Consider the following 16,585-nt stretch of genomic DNA (forward strand, 5'->3'; position numbering starts at 1 on the left):
GACTGAAGTCTGAACATGTAAAAATAAATACACAATTTTTTATAAATAAATTCCAGGGTTTTTTGGGGCCTCCCCTCGTATTCACACCAGCTTCAAAATGAAGGGCCACATTAGGTACATTTCACACCATCTTCCTTGTCTATATAGTTTAAGCCATTGCCAATGCACAGCAGCCTTCCCTTTTCTATAGGATTCCACTTCTCAAAACTATTTGTGGACAACCTTTCCAGAGCTGGGGGTTGGACTTAATCTTTTATGAGTAAGGAGGTGACTACAGAGGGTAGGATGTTATCAAATGGACAGGGCTGAATCATGCAAGTGGTGCCAGGAATTCCATTTTTTTCCCTAAAGGGGTTGGAGTTTATTCCTTTTATTTCTAGATTAAACCTATTTTAGAGATTACATTATGGTAGTCATGCATTTCCTGCCTCAGAATAGCAGAAAACGCAATGCCAAATTTAGGCAGTGCAATCAGGGAAGGCTGTGGATAGAATTTTTTAAAAAAAAGGTCGGAGGGGCACACATCTTTCTGATGTGCCTGGTTGGTCTTTCTGCCATATCACATAAAAGAAATAACTGAAGATACACACTTTCAGCTTTTCCACTTTGCCAACAGAGTACTGATGATATTCTGTCTTCATAAATAGTTGTTATACTGGTCTTCTGCTAAAGAAGCTTCCACTTCAAATGCAATTATATAACAATTAGGTGTTGCAAAGCATTATGAGGAATTAAGGAAAATGCAAGGGATACACTATTTGATAAACTGTTTGGGACCAACTTCAGATTTCCACCCGTACAACCTAAGGATTAGGAGAGATGTAGTACTGTCTTACCAACTCTTTTACTGCCACTTTTATAAACTGCTTGATAAGGAGAGAAACCTCTGCCTTTTTGAAAAAACAGATTACAAAGATAAGTAGAACACAGAAACATGAGTCTTCCAACATTGCTATGGCAACTAGACTAAATGGTAGGCAAGTGGACTGAACATCAAATTGAGCTTTTTGTTTAAAAAATCTTGCGCCTTATAGAACATTCCAAACAGCAAAATGGCAAATCTTTAATTTGTCTACTTTCAGTATCTAACCATCTTGTGAGAAAGAAATAAAGGCACATCAAAAATCACATCAAAAAAGCTGTTTAAAGAACAGGTCAGTAAAAAGGGTAGGATTTCATAAAATAGGCAGTTTTATGAGAAATTTTGCTATGTTACAAAACATATCTCTACAGATTACAGAAGACTGAGAGTATAAATTCATTAAATGGGCACTGATGAATAAAAGGTTTAAGGTAATCAGACTTACAAGAGAAGTGGGTGGAAAAACCCAAGCTATATACAGTCATCAGGACCCAGAGGAAGATAAGCATGTAAGCAGATTTTAACATAGTACCCAATAAACATTTGTTATTCCAGCCTTCCTTAATCAGTTGGACTCAATATGCATTGGACTAAAACTCCCATAATCCCAAGTGAGTTTAACCAATCATACTGTAGCCTAAAATCCAACTGGAGGATTTCTAGTTTAGGATGGACTGAGCATGTCAGTAAACTATGAAAATTAACATACACTGTATTATCCTCACCAAAAGAGTGTCTTCATAGTTAACACTGTGTGGGTTCATTTGTTATGCTAAGCTATGGTTTATTTTAACTCAGAATGGCTGGGTTCACAGAAGATATTATGCCAATACCAAATAAATCACATTATGATTTTGCATGATATACAAACTCAGTCGCTGCAGCCAAGCACACTTAAAAGTGTAAGTCTAAAATCAGATGTTTCCAATAATGCCGACAATTTACACTTCTATACAGCAGTGGGAAAGTTCACACAAACCACTAAGCAAAGACAATGGCCTGATCTGTAAATAACGCTAAGCCATAACTGAGTGGGTTAATAAATCACGCTAAGTCAAAACAAACCAATCACATGTTGCCTTAGGTTGTTATAGGTTAACCACACTATTGTGTGTCCCAGTTTCCAATTTTCCAAATATATAATTTTGAACCATTTGTTGTTTAACATATTCCTCAATGTAATATTCTCAAAGAGATTTTTAGTGAAACCATGAGAAAATACAAAAAAAGAGGTGAAAAACAGAATAAAGCAGATAAAAAGCAGGTGCTAAAACAAAATGGTAGATCTAATCAAGAAGCGGCTTTAAACACCGAGACTGTGATGCAACATTTTACCGGCAATTTAAAAGCCAACATCAAAGAGCCAAATTAATCAACCTGAGTGGGAGTTCTAAGTTAGTGTGCTATTACTGCAATGAACACCAGCTTCATCTTCAGGAGACAGGATGCATGACAGGGCCTAAAAGAGCTTGGATGATGAAAGAATCTTTGGCAAGGCTCAGGTCGGAAGTGGAGAGGCAGTCTTCCAGGTATCTTAGCATCAGAGAAACCAGCAGTTTAAACTGGTCAGTGAGCTTTCTTGAACACACTGCCAAATGACCATCCAGGGAAGCATTGCCTACTTGGTCCTTCAGAGGACATACAGCCCATCCAAAGGAGTTCATACTCCCAAATTGCAGGCTGGTCAATAGATGAGCTTCAGTTATTCCTCTAAATCCAGCACTTCACTGTGCACAGACAGCAGTGTAATATCATTTCATTATCACATCATACTGTTACAATAGTATAATCAGTAAAGCTTTTGCCTTGAAACCCGCAGAAGCTTGTTTTGAGAGTCAGTGCAGTGTAATAGCTAAGGTATGGGACTTGAAGCAGGAGACCCAACCCCAAAAGTTCAGTGGGTGACTTTGGGCCAATCATTCTCCCACAACCTAACCTACCTCACAGGGTGGTTGTTGTGGGGAAAAATAGGAGAAGGAATACACATACACTGCCTTGAGCTCCTATTAGATAAAGTGGAATATAAATCTAATAATTTTTTTTTAAAAAAAGTTCAGGACTTCCACATCCTCCTCTGCATCAACTAAAAAGATACACAGCTGGGTATCATCAGCAAAATTCTGAATAACATCTCCTATGACTTTACATAAGTGTTAGAAAGCATTGGGCTGTAAGAACTTCCATAAACACAGGCAGTGAATAAACCAATCCTCATTTTGGCTTAAATGTCTTAGCGAGAACTGGATGTATGTTAATACTTTTCAGATAATTTATTATTATTATTTATAAGCCACGAGAAGGCAGATTCCATCATATAATAAAGGTTAGTATTTCACAAAGCAAAACTATCTTAAGAATAATGTATATGCTTATGTAGACATTTAAGTTTACTTTCAATCCCATTACAATACATAGTGCTGCATTCTTTTTAGTGCAATTCTCTTTAGCATAATTCTTTAGTAAATTTAGTAAAGCAGTAACATGCATATAAGTGAAAAATTAAACGAACTGAATATTTGAATAAGATTACTCAAATTATACATTTTCTAAAGATACCTGTGTGTCATGAAACATATGGTACTTAATTTCTTTTATTGCATTATGCCTTCTTTGAAGATACACTATTATCTTATTGGTAAAATAACCAACTGAACTTTCACCTCTTGCCTTCAACTAATTTGTATTTAGCTCATGATCACATGAAATTAATAGTCTATGCAGTTCCAAAGTTATTTGCCATGGAGAGAGGCCAGCCAGCTATTAAAACCCAAATCGCAGTTTTACAAAGCAGTTGGCTCTTAATGAATGGTCCTGAAGCAAAGCTAAGTAGACAGGCTAAATTAAATCTCAGTTTTACAGCAGCATGTTACAACCTTTTCTTAACAAAGTCAAAGGGGAAACTTTTCCCAATCAAAAAGCACCATGAGAAAAATTATTCTAAACTTTACAGTTGAATGAAGATACATTACTAGAACATTTGTTTTTCAAAAGGCATATTCTCTCTTATGAATCAAGATTTTTTAATAAGTCAAGTGCTAGTCCCCTAAGGTGAGATGCAAGGTGGGGTTCATAGACTTACTGCTATGGCAGTTAACCTATAACGGGCCACAGCACTTTGTCTATTCTCAAAATTCTTAATATTGTTTCTGTATATCTTTTCAGAAATAGAACTGAACTAAGTATCCAGGTGAAAGTTTAAGACAAACTGGAATTGGCTGCCTTTGTTAATGACTGAATATTGATTTTATTTTAATACAGATAGTCCTCTTTTAACGCCCACTGATTCAGCAACTGCTTGAAGTTACGATGGCGCTGAACAAGGGGTACTTATGATGGGTCCTTGTAGCTATGGCCATTGCACCTTCCCCACAGTCATGTGATCGCAATTTGGGCGCTTGGCAACTGGCTTGCAATTACAACGTTGCAGCATCTCGCAGTCACATGATCACCATTTGTGACAACCTTCACTGCTGGCTTCCAACAAGCAAAGTCAATGGGGAAACCAGCAGGAGGTCGCAAAGGTGATCATGACCGCAAGATGCTACAATAGTGCGGAATTCGCCTAACAGCAGCAACTGGGACTGCCAGAACTGCCGTTGTAAGTTGGTGCAGTCACATGACATCATGCCTTACGAATGCATTGCTTAGTGATGGAGTTCCCAGTCCCAATTACTATTGGTGAGGACTACCTGTAATGGTTTTAAAGTGATAAATTGATACAAGATCACCTTCATAGGCAGAACTAATCTAATGTTTACTTATAATTATAACTTATCAAACTTGTATGCCACCCAGCTCTCAGTATTTATGGGCAGCTCACAACAAACAAATTTCAATATAATCAATAAAAGATAAAGATAAAAGATGGCAAGTGCGATGACGCAAGGGGTCTCATTCTCCCTTGCTAAAGGCCTGGGTGAAGAGCTCTTCTAAGCAACAGCAAAGTGGGGGCCATCCAGATCTCTGGGGGCACCTTGCTCTAGAGGGCAGGCCCTGCTACAGAGAAGGCACACTTCTGGAAACCCAATAGATGACATTGTTTAATTGAAGTGACCCGGAGCCCGCCGACCCTGTAGGATCAAATTGGACGGGCAGATGCTATGGGAGACAGGCAGTCCCTCAAATAACAAGGCCCTATACCATGTAGGGCTTTATATGTAACAACCAGCACCCTGAATCACATCTGGAAGTAAACCGGCAACCAGTACAGCTCACAAAGCAGAGGTGTTACATGGGCGTGCTGAAGCATGCCCATCACTCCTGGCACTACCACATTCTGGATCAGCTGAAGCTTACAGATGATCTTCGAGGGCAACCCCATGTAGAGCACATTGCAGTATTTAGCAACTATTCACATAAAGCTATCTGAGTATTTAAAATGAGAACGCATGGAGAAAGGACAGCCTGTTATTCCTTTCTTTTATTACTCCTTAACATGCAGGTTCTAAAACTGGTCCATGCCTTTCTCTGTTGTGGAAACTGTTTCCTTTGCCTCGTTTCAGCTCCAATAATGCTTTACTTTTTAAGTGCAATCCTATTCAGAAATAAAGTAGCTAAATTTAATATGATTTACTCCAAACTCAAAAGCAAAATTTTTGTAGGAATTCCAGAGATTAGGTGCTAAAGATTAGGTCTAAAACTCTCATTCTGTTTTCCCAGTTCAGAGGTCCCCCAGGAATAAGCTATCAAAATTCAAAAGCAATGCAGTGGCTTTATAACAACTCTGTAAGCTAACATTTTTAAAAAATTAAAAAGTTTGGTCTCTGGCCACAAGTTCTTTATCAATCCATCTGTGGTATCCTAAGATCTTAGGAAGGGGAACAAGTTTAAAATCAAGCTATGGCCTTTTGGTGAAACTTCTTATAGCAAAGTATTAATATTAATAACTGTACTTGAAAATAATATTTATAGCCAGATCTACTTGGTTTCTATTGAGGTTATTCAGTTTATTTTCTAAAACAGATCCATTTTTGGTAATGAGAACTCGCCTTTTCCTTCATGTTACTTTCTGCTTTTTGATTCATACTATAGACGGAAGGAAATATCTACTGGATTTTGTATTTTCAATGGAAAACAAGCATGTTTTTCTATTCTTGTAACCTTTTCTGCAGACACAGATATTGTTATTTAACCGAATATGCTCCATCTAGCTTAATCAAGTCTATGTAGTTTCACCCATTTCATTTTAAAGCTATTCATTAACTGCAGGCTAAGGGTTTTTCCAACACTGTTTTCTTCTGTCCCTCCCACACTGCTGGGTATGGGAGGGGAGGGGTGAATTGTCTGTACGCTCAACACCAGACAATTAGGAGTTTTGATGAATTACAAAAATCTGCTATTTACTCTGTGACCTTTTCAATTATTTAAAGGAAGGGGTAAAATAAAAACAAGGAAGAGAGAAGCATAAAATCACTAAAGAACTGCTTTTGATTTTTTTTCCCTAAACGAAAATACAAGCCTCTATAATTCGTTATCAGAATAGTGTTAATTCACATTAGTATAATTTGAAACCTCATTCCAATCCAGTAACATTGGGAAGCACTCATTTTAGCACAATTTTAGGGCAATTATGTTTCTTTGAAATCAATAAATAACATTTCTGCAACCATGAACTATTTTACTATATACAGGGAGTCCTTGCTTAACAACCTCAACTGGGACGAGCAACTCCATCACTAAACGATCTGGTCATTAAATGAGACATCACACAACCATGACCTGCGATTTTACTGCTGGCTTCTCCATTGATTCTGCTTGTTGGAAGCCAGCTGTGAAGCATGCAAATGCAAAATCATGTGACCACGGGACTCTGCAATGGTCATAAATGGCTGCTGGTTGTGAAGCACCTGAATCTCTATCACATGACAACAGGGAAACTGCGATGGTCATAAGTGCAAGGACAGGTTGTATCAGCTCTGTCATAACTTTGAACAGGGTTTATCACTAAACAGGGCAGTCGTTAAGTAAGGACTACCTGTACTGATTCTGAAATGTGTACAACACCTGACATCAGTATTCTGCACCAACAATTGCAATGAAATGTTTTGGAAGACCTGAGCCTTTCTTTCTGAATAACATTCAGGCTATATCATTTATGACAGCAATTACTGATTTGTTCTGTTTGCAAATAATTGTTTCACCGTATGCTTCTCTCTACAAAAATATAACGATTTGTATAGACTGCATATCAATATGTTTGTGAACATAATAAAGAAAATTAAAATGTATAAAATGCAGCATTAAAATATGCCTTTCTGGAATTTTTTTAAATACATCCAATGAACAGCTCAGAGAATAAAAGAGTCCTATGAATTTGAGAATTAGGCACAGTAGTGGAAAGGCTTCAAGTTTTTCCAGCTCACACAGCTGGAATAAAGTTTTTTAGTAGACAAGGGTCACTTGCTGCTTCATCAGAATATTGATTTCTAAGTCTTTCCAATTTAATGTAACAATTTAAATAATGAGCTATGCACTTTAATGACTCTAACAGTGTTTCATGGGTCACAGATCTTTTTGATTTTCCTCCAGGAATTGGCAAAAATATGTTTACCTTGGAAGAAGAAATCAGTCCACCTGTTGCTTTCCCAAAGTTTTCACGTGAACTCAAGTTGGGATGCCTTGACTTTCAAAAGTCAACCAGGCTTCTAGAAGGAGAGACTGGAAATCTCATTCAATGCCTCAAGCCAAAAGAAATAGTTAGAATAGCATAAATGAATAGAAATTTTAAAAAGAAAAAAACAAAGAAAGATAGAGAAATGCAAAAGTCTTTCCATCTCCACCATGCCATCTGCTACCAACAGCTTGGAAAGCTCCATAAGATTTCTCTACTTAAGGTCTAAAATGATGACAAAGACCATCAATAATGTGTCAGATTTAATTTCAGTTGCCAAGAGAACACAGAAAAAGCCTTCCAAAAAGAATCTTCCAATTCAAATAGGCATATAATCTGCTTAATACTTGGATGGGACTGACTAGGAAGTAAAAAAAACTTCTGGGAGAAGACAATGACAAACCACTTCTACATTGCTGTCAAGAAATCTATATGGACAAGTTCACTCATCAGAGATACTATCTTTCAATAAAATTTCAATTAAGCTGGTCTCAAGCATTAAAGGCTTTTAATGTTAAAACCAGCTCTTAAAATTAGGCCTAGTTTTGGAATTGGAAAAAAAAAAACAGTAGACAATATAGACTGGGTGGGTAGATATTTTATTTCACAACACTGAAGTACAATGTCTCTACCATATATTACCATTCATCAACTTTGCTTTATGATTGAGAACAACTAGATGGGCTAAGCAGAACAAGATACAAAACTAAACCACTGTATCACTGTACCTCTTATAGCCATCTCAAAGTTGTTCTGGACCAGCACTTCCCTAACCAATATTGATAAGTATAGAATTCATTTGAAAAAAGACCCGGGGGGGGGGGGGCAGACTACTACTTAAAAATAACAGTCTATTATTTATTAGTACCAGTGGAGGATTTTTTTGCAATGCAAATATAGGCTGACCAGACATCCCAATTTTGCCAAGACAGTCCTGTTTTTTGGGAGACGTTCTAGAGACTTGACGTACACTCCAAACTGGAAAAATGTCCCAGTTTTTTAGAAGCTGTCCCCACTGGTCAGTGGCAGGAGAGACAGCGGCAGGAAGGGAACACATATCAGTGTTGGAATCAACATCAGCAGTTGCTTCTTATTGTGCCTAGGATTACAAAAATCCAGAGGACCACTAAACTGCAGCAGAGAGGGTTTCCTTATCTTTGCTGCCTTCTTATGGCCAACCAGATTTTTGTAATTCAGATATAGTAGTAACTGAACCTGCAAAAGTTCTTGAAGTTATAGGGTAACATTAATCTGTAAATGCATACAAATTAACATGTCTTGGTTTTTACCCTTGTAAATCTGGTCACCCTATTCAAAGAGTATCTTCAGAACGGGGTTATGTATTCAAAGCAGAGGAGGGAATTGTTAAAATATTTTGTGTTTCTATGATTTTTTTCTACTTGCAGGAGAAGAAAAAAGGCAATGCTAGCAAAACGATGTATTACTATATTAAGCCACAATGACATCAGATTCGCAGTATTTGTCCTTAGAGCAATTTAAAATAATCCTCTAAAAACACTAGAAACCGTCACAGGTTATGTCCCAGAGATCTTTGGTCTGCTGGTAACTTTAGTTTCCAGGCCTAACAAAGGCATAGGGAACAAGCATCCCCTTTACCAACCCATTCTTGGTTGTGTTGCTGGAAGATAAGCTTGGAGGAATGAGAAAGCAAGCGGCAAAGCACATCCTAAGATTACTTAAAAATTACTTACTTAGTCAAGAATTCAAAGAGATTTTTGCTTAGTTCATAAGAATACATGTTATTTCTCAATCCCATCCTGCAAACACAGCAAAACCACTACTTCTGAGTCCACCCTCCTGATGACAGCAAAAAAAGAATTGGCTGGCCCAAAATCAACTCTCAATTTAGAGTGATAAGAGGAAATAGGAACCTTTGGCTTCACTTCAATAATCTCTCAGTTGGCACAGACTCTAACTGGTTGGAGGGTTATGGGAGTTGAAGCCTAACACTTTCAAGAAGATCATGTCATGGAAAGCAGATATAGGTTTCTATCCAGGATTCTTTCTAGTCACCACATCCCTGAAGCATGCAAAAGACAATAAAGTTTCCACAAATGTTAATTCTCGGACAATTGGTTTTGCATGGCAATTCTGACATCAGAGATTTTTAAATTATGTGATAATATTCATCCAGATAGCATAGACACTGAATATCTGTACCCAATGGCAGGAATGACTGTGAGTCTAGATCTTTATACAACACCGTATCAGGTTACTGTACAACTTGCCACTAATTTATTTTTATTCAAAAATAATGAAAACAAAATACTTAATCCAAGTAGAGAGGTAGGCTCAAAGATAGGAATCTCTCCAAAAAGCTGGGAAATAAATGCAACAAGTACTACCACCTGGGCAGATGGGAAAGGCCATGAAGGAAAAGGACTTTTCAGGAAACTATTAAAAACCCAACTCCAAATATATGTTAAAAAGAGACGGCAATCTGAATGATGCCCGTAGAAAATATACAGAAACACAAGAGGCTAAAAGAGGGTAGATGCAACTTCCTTATAAGCATATGTAGCATCATCAAAGTAAAATGTTAAATTTATCATCTGGAAAACTACAAAACACGCACACACAATTAAAAAATATAAAGTCTTGCTTTCAATGAGACAGAAATACCAAAGAAGTATCAGACTACTATAAGAAAAACTGCTAGGTTAATCTATTGCAGTAAAAACACTGATGTTTTCCCTCAAGACATGTGGCCTACCAACCAGCCTTGTGTGGCCTGCTGGCATTTTTTAAAAAGTCAATAAATTTACTTCCACGGCTGCCACCCTGAAAGACACGCTGCCTCCAAGCCTTATGGTCACCACCAGCTCAAGCGCTGCTGCTGCTCCGCTGGCCACCAAACAGCTAATCAGCGCACCAAGTATTCCTTTGTGGCCCGTGAAGATTTTTAATTTATCAATATGGCCCTTTCCCCTCTACAGGCCTGCTCAAGGCTATTTCTTTGTGGCTACAGACCACTTCATTATATATTGCTTTCATATGATGAGGAAGATTATTGTTTGTAAAAGGTTATGGCATAACAACTTGGTATTTAAGATACCACAGGACTTTGGTGTGCTTTTTTTCTTCTTCTAGAACTCTGTAATGCTATCATTTTATTCTGATCCAGGGAAAGACCAGTCACTGAAGTTAATGCTCCTATCAGAGAAAGCAATAGTAAAATTTCTTTCTTTACTCAAAGAAAAAGCAGGGAATGCTATGTATATAGGTGGGACCTGTCCTTATATTAGAGTGGGGGGAAACAACGATAAGGCATAGAGTATTTTCTTAAATTGGTTTCTGATTGGCTTTCCTTAATTTAGAGAATTCTTTTCAGCATGTTTTTATGTTCACAAATGCACAATGCAAAACCAAGGTCAAATCTGGATCCCCGGCAATATAATCTGGTCCCTTCAGCTATCAACTCAGATGCAAATAAAGCAAGCTACATTTCAACAATGGGTCCACTTTGGAGTACCCCTATATTGCATCAATTCCTAATAATAGATCAGAATTAATTGCTAATTTAGATTCTAAGGATTAAGCCTAAATAAAAACTATCCTGGACTGGGTAGGTAGATATCTTATTTCCTAATACTGAAGTACAATGTCTCCAACATATATTACCATTCATCAACTATGCCTCATGTTTGAGAACAACTAGATGGGCTAAGCAGAACAAGATACAAGAGTCATCAATCCTACTGATTACAGAAGTACTAATATCTGTTTGAAGTAGAATTATGTTATACAGAAACAAGTTCTGTTGTATAATTAAACTGAGAAACATTAGATATGCTGGTCTATGACCGAAATAAAAAGGTAAATCAAGCTTTTAGAAATCTTAACTTTTAAAGGCTATCTATATGCGATTAAGCCCTTGCAGGTTTTTAAGCATTGCAATCGTTCCTGGAATCTTCTACTTTTCCATATTCAGTCAACAACTTACACATTTTAAATGCTGACATAAAGCTGCTTATATCTAGAAGAAAGACTTCAGACTGCTATTAGACAATATAGTTCCAGACTGTTACAAGGTAGTTCTCACCGACTACAATTGGGATTGGCAACTGCATTGCTAAATGATGTGGTCATTAAGTGAAACATCACATGACCATGCCAGACTTACATCAGTTCTACTGTGATCATTAAGCAAATCACCCACAGTTGTTAAGCACAACATGTGACTGACTTTCAACTTACTGCCAGCTTCTCCATTGACTTTGCTTGTTGAAAGTCAGCTGTGAAGGTCACAAATCATGATCATGTGACCACAGGGACACCATGACCATCGTAAATTTGAGGACCAGTCGTGAAACTACTTTTTCAGTGCTGTCATAACTCTGAATGGTTGCTAACAGGGTAGTCCTTAACCAAGGACTACCTATATTGATATTTGCCCTCAGGTCTTAATATTCTGTTACTTTTTGTTGTCTAAAATAAACTAAGCATTACTAACTATAGTTACTAGTAACTCTAATCTGAAGTCAAAATACGTATTATACATTTCACTCTTTTTAATTCAGGTCTAATATATGGTACAAGAAATAAATGTAGAACACATCTAGTGGATTTCATGATATCTGCAGTTCAGAGACAGTAGCCCTACTAAAACTTCTTAGCTGCAGCAGAGCCACAAGCATGCATACTCCACACTGAAACTTGCTTAGCACAATATGTAAATACAGATACTGATTTCAATGAGCCCAACTTTAATTAGATTGGGTTACACAACAGGTTTCTTGCTGACTTCAACCTGTACCTAGGTAACTGCCAGGGAAAGAGACCTGTTGCTTTATGCATCTTGTGAATAAATGCTGATTTGAAATTTTCATATCTGTCTCCAGACATAGTTAAAAAAAAACAAAGCCTTAGTGAAGTAGAATGCATAAGTAAACAAAAGTTTAGTAACCGTGTAAAATGGAATTCCAAGTAGAAAGAATTTAAAAAGCCAAACTGTATAGATTAGCATGCTGAAGAAAATATAACCTTCAAAAAAGTAAATTCTCATCTTTAGAGTCAGAAAATCATCCATCAACTTCAGGATCATCTTCCATATAGCTAAATTTATCAGTCTCCAAGACAAATGTAGTCTCAAGAAAATTCCAGTGATGACATGACCAAAATGTCAAAAAATAAGGAGAATTTTCAAGTTCTTCATCAAGACAAATGTAGTCTCAAGAAAATTCCAGTGATGACCTGACCAAAATGTCAAAAACAAGGAGCAATTTTCAAGTTTTTCATCAAGCTGGTGAAAGAAAAATGTAAGAATCTGATCACAATATGAAACATCTGGTTAGTTTCAGGCAGGGGCAATTTGCACATAGGTCCTCAGCCCCACTTTTCTTTTTTTTACAGCTACAGAACTCAAATCACATCTCTGAACTTCTAGAGCTACACATCAAAATTCAGTAGCATGCTTTTTTGAAGGTTTTTTTTTTAACTTAATAGGAAGAAAGATGTTTTATGCTGCCAATAGGCTTAGCATGTTTATTTTGCTTTTTTTAAAAGTAGAAAAAGGTAGAAAAATTCAGCCCCGTGTCATTGTCATACCTTTGCAAATCTTGGCAACTGATTTTTTTTTTTCAATTGTGTAAGCTCCAGCTGTAAAAAAAAGTTGCCCTTAATCTGGTCTTTCTAAAGATTATACCAATATAGCCACCCTGAGCTCCACAGAGAAAAGGTAAATGTAATGTAAATGTAATTTACCTTTTTTAAATTAAATGTAAATTACATATAAATGTAACAAATAAATAAAAAATAAATAATGATTTATTTGCTTGATATGAGTTTACAATTAATTGTGATACCTAAGTGATTTTCTCTCAATAAAATCAAGTATTTGGCCATCCTGGTGGGGCACTTACTCATTAACTATGTATTAAAAGGGTAAAAATAAGTATTAAATCTAGCTGCCAAAACTACTGCAATCAGTATTTATATGGAGCTGAAAACTAGCTCCAGAAACCCATAATAGTGTCACAGATACATCTAAAATTTACATACAGTGGTACCTTGGGTTACGAACGCCTCTGTTAACGAACTTTTCGGATTACGACCAGCTCCAGCCGCAAAAATTTACCTCGGTTTGCGAACTCCGCCTCGGGGTACAATCAGAATACGCGGCCATTTTCCCTCCCGTGACATGGTCCGCGGCCATTTTTCCGCCCCTGACACATGGTCCGCGGTCATTTTTCCACCCGACACGTGGTCCGCGGCCATTTTCCGCCCCTGACATGTGGTCCGCAGCCATTTTCCACCCCTGACACGCGGTCCGTGGCCATTTTCCGCCCCTGACACGTGGTCGTAGGGAGGGGGACTCTCCCTCCAAGCAAAAGCCGCCTCCCTGCCCTCCACGCCAGAACGGATTAACGGTAATTACATTGAACCTTATGGGGAAATTTGCTTTGGGTTGCGACCAATTCGGGGTGCGACCAGAGTCACAGAACGAATTAAGTTCGTAAACCAAGGTTCCACTGTACTTAGCAAAAGTGGTTTGTTTTTTTTAAGAGGCATCCATTTAATAATTCCCCCGTTAAAACCATTAAAATTATACCAGAATTAACTTATCCACTATGAAAATTGTAACTATTTTACTTATAATTTCTGCAATTCCTCTACACAGGAAGTCTGTGTACATTCTACAAGCAGAAATCTGATCATGTGGCATGGGATATAATTCATGTTACCCTTTTGGATCCAAAACTTCATGCATGCAACCAGTTACAAGCAGTCAAATGTACTGAAACGTCCACTTAAAATGCAGTCTAAGTAAAGATACTCACTTCAACAGTAACTCAGTATGATGAAGCAAGCTCTTATGAAATTCACAAAATAGATCAGTCACCCTACTTGTTTTTTTAGCTCTCATTATTTGACTTCATGTCTCAGCAGGTGGCAGCCCTTACCCAACATTGTCTGAGCCCAGAAGCAAGCAGGATCAGGCCTGATTCATTCAGGGATAAGAAACTATCAGGAAACATCAAGGCTGTAGAGTAGACCAGAATTCCAGTAGCAAACTACTTCCATACTATTGCTAAGAGTATGTCTACAAAATCAACAGGAGCTGGGTGCAACTTGAAGGAGACTTGACTTATTTAACTTCATGTTTCAAACAATTCAAAAATGCTTATAATTGTATAAGTACATGTCCTGGGAACTGTAAATACTAAAAGCAATAATTATACCAGCTGAGATGTTACTTGATACCATCTGAACTAAATACAGGGTTAGGCACCCACAGTGGAACATAAGTCTAACAATCCTATAACTTTCCTTCATTTATTAACACCAATTTCAAAGAACATAAGTAGTTAATTAAACTGCCTCAAGCCCAAGTGGTACAGAAAAGCAACTTAGAAAATAATATAAATCAGAGCTAAGTATGAAAAATAATTGAATTGATACTATTCTAATGAGAGAATATAGCATTTAACAACTCAGATGTTTGGTCTTAAGCCTCTGTTAATCTATTAACTTTTTAGATAAAATGTCAGGTGTAAACTCACTTAACACTTAAGTATTATAACATGTGCCTGCAATGTAAGAAAATAAATACAGCGAAATCTCATTTAACAAACCATTTGAAAGTTAGTCCCAAACCTCCAATACAAAGGTATGGCACTGCATGACATTAATGACATAATTGGGGCAATGATATAAATACAGGTGTCAAAAAATTAAGATATAATACAGATGTTGCAAAATGAAAGTAAAACCCATGTAAAATTAACTGTATCATGTAGACTACTTCAGATGCAACTGATTTGTTCATAATTTTGTGGGGTAGGGGTAGCCCAAGGGGAAATTTGGTCCATGGCATCCAAACACAGCTAAATGGGGTCTATAAAATGAAATATTCATTGTAATAGAAATCTGAATTAAAGATTCTCCTAATTTATGTTTGTTACCATTACAGCATCTGCCTCCATTTCTTATCCAATATGACTTACTTTCAAGGAAGATGAAGATAACTAATTATGGTTTAGTGAATAAAGCTCAATCTGCTGGAATTACAAACCACAACTAAATTCATATCACAAGTTAAACTAAAATGTAATTTGTTGGATTTCGGCTTAGTTTAGTGTGTGATCCTAGCCTAGATGTCTATAACCTGATTGTATCAAGCACATATTTCCTATACTATGAGGAAGAATAAAAAATTACAGGAAAATGAGGTATAAATTCAGATGGACTGGCAAGAACAAAATTATTTGACCATAACTTGTTATATCACTGCATATAACATTAAAGAGTAAACTCTTCATAGGTTGGTTTTTAATAACTGCAATACAGGATTCTTCTTTGCATGAGATAATCATTTGTGATTCTCTTCACACTATCTAATACATCTGAATTTAACAAAGGATTAGCCAGATTCTACTCTTGAAACTGCTCCCATTCCTTGCCAAACAAGAACTGTTTTCTTTGCTTTGCTATCACCCTCAGAAAGGTATATCTTTTTCCAAACCACTTCCTGCTCAGCCTGAAGGACTCTGAACTGCTACAGAATCACATGGTTGCTCTTTGTGTAGGCAATGATTGTCAGAAAAAGAGCACATTCTTCAGCTGGAATTTTAGACCTTTTGGGGACATAAGCAGTGGGACATGGTGGCACAACTCTGCATTAGATAGGACTGAAGGAGGAAGAGGGGCCACCAAACCAATGTACCATTCTCCCAGAGTTACCCAAACCACACTCAGCCAGTTTATAACAAGGAGCAAGTTCACAGAGATCATACAAAACACCAGAGCAGAGTTCACAAGATACAGCTTATCGTTTCAAAGAGGCAGAAGAAAGGGTTTCTTTCCCATTCAGGAACCCCACCTTCAACACAGTCTGCTCATCCAGAATGTGTGTACAGGGCAAGCCAGCCTCCTATAGGCTTTATTACCCAATTTCCATTTCATGCAGATACCCAGGACTTACACAGGCCTGGCAATTAGAATCATAATGTTGGTGTCTTGGAATTTTAACTGCCCTTTTAAACCTTGCCAAGAGAGGTAAGGCATATGGAACAGTACAGTACAAGTAATGGGAGTGGTCAAAGTACACAGTACTTGCTTATCTGTATCACAAGTTTAGTAGCACATGCAAG

At 37.2% G+C, this 16,585-nt stretch overlaps 1 protein-coding gene across 2 annotated transcripts in view; it reads right to left on the minus strand.

Annotated features, from left to right (window-relative positions):
• Positions 1–16,585, minus strand: part of IQGAP2 (IQ motif containing GTPase activating protein 2) — a 148,633-nt gene that overhangs the window by 130,385 nt on the left and 1,663 nt on the right. The window lies entirely within an intron of this gene.

The sequence above is a fragment of the Python bivittatus genome, unplaced genomic scaffold (genome assembly GCF_059951505.1).
Source record: "Python bivittatus isolate LINGU-HERP-01145 unplaced genomic scaffold, Pbiv_v1 ctg000850_np1212, whole genome shotgun sequence".
In the NCBI taxonomy this organism is placed as follows: Eukaryota; Metazoa; Chordata; class Lepidosauria; order Squamata; family Pythonidae; genus Python; species Python bivittatus.